We start from the raw sequence: 1,608 nt of genomic DNA, 5'->3' as shown, positions 1-1,608 counted from the left end.
AGGGGCTGTAAACATTGTGGAAAAAATGATGGTCCTCCCATCCCACCCCCACCCCACCCTCACCCCCCTATAAAATGGGGGTGATGATAATGACCTTACACAGCTGTTCAAAATCATCGTAAATGAGCCTCCTCGTGGGTATTTTTTTCCCGTTTGAAGCTTGAATGTCCTGCTCAAAATCTCAAAACACGAGCCTTGGAATTCATTCATTCATTCATTCATTCATTCATTCATTCATTCCACATGTATTTATTAATCTCTTCCTCTGGGTCTCCTCCAGGAGCACCTAATCTGGGGGAGACAGAGCCGGATGAGAGCTTGGAACCCTACTAAGTTAGGACTGAGCAGGGGAAGGGACGGCCTAAGGGGAGTGGAGCAGCCGGGCACTCCCGTAACAGGAACCGTGGTTTGCCCCCACGCTCCTTCCTCCTCACGCCCACCAACTCACAGCAGGACCCTTGCCCCCCTTACACACCCTGAATCCTCCCTCTTTCTGCCCACACTGCCCCACCTCCCTCGCGTTCTGCAGCCGCCTCCCCCTGATCCCCACTGCGGTCTGAGCCGAGGTGTGAGGGGGCTCCTGAAATCCCACCCCAGCCCTGGAGATTAGCGGGTAGTCCAGATTCCCGCCATGGCCACCAGGTGGCAACAGCGGCGCGTGTTTCCCCGGCCGGGCCCGCCCTGCCTCCTCTCACCGCGTTTGCTAAACAGACTTTTCCGGTTTCAGACAGAGGAGGGGAGTTAAAAAGCCAAGAACTACTGAATTTTGTGGCAAAAAAAGGATGAGACCTCTTGGGGAGAGACCCCTGGCAGCCAATAGGGCCAGAAGGCAAGAGGCCCAGGCCCCGCCCCTTTGGTGGGGGGGGCCTCCCTTTCCCCATCGATGCATCTAGATAGGGAAACAGAGGCCTGGATCCCGGTGCCCCAGCCACACGGTGGCTGGTCAGAGTTCTGCAAATGTCCCCCGCCCCGCTCCGGATCTGCCACATCCCAGCTTCTGCTCAAGCCGTTCCCTCCACCAGGCATGCCCTCCCTTGAGCGTTTATCCTCCTTTTTTTGTTTTTTTTGAGACGGAGTTTCGCTCTTGTTGCCCAAGCTGGAGTGCAATGGCGCGATCTTGACTCACTGCAACCTGCACCTCCCAGGTTCAAGCGATTCTCGTGGGATTACAGGCGCCCGCCACCATGACCAGCTAAAATTTTTTTGTACTTTTAGTAGAAACAGGGTTTCACCATGTTGGCCAGGCTTGTCTTGAACTCCAGACCTCAAGTGATCCACCCGCCTCGGCCTCCCAAAGTGCTGGGATTGCAGGTGTGAGCCCTGGAGGCCCCTGGAGTTGGCCGCAAACCCACCCCTATGCACAGTCCCTTGGATGCGAGAAGTAGGAGAGCAGCTGGGACTTTTGCCAGAGTGCATGGGGAAGATGCACACCCTGCTTCCACTAGCGGGAGACTAAGCTGGACAGAGGGAAGCCTGGAGCTTGGAGCCTCTTTCCTTCCCACCGTAGGGACGCCTGTCTGAGAGAGGAGGCTGCAGGGAGGACAACAGCACCGAGATGACGCATTAGTTCCCAGATCCAGCCATACCTGAAACCCAATATTTTTCCAT

The sequence above is a fragment of the Hylobates moloch genome, unplaced genomic scaffold, assembly GCF_009828535.3.
Source record: "Hylobates moloch isolate HMO894 unplaced genomic scaffold, HMol_V3 SCAFFOLD_12, whole genome shotgun sequence".
In the NCBI taxonomy this organism is placed as follows: domain Eukaryota; kingdom Metazoa; phylum Chordata; class Mammalia; order Primates; family Hylobatidae; genus Hylobates; species Hylobates moloch.
This window is presented reverse-complemented; position numbering follows the sequence as displayed.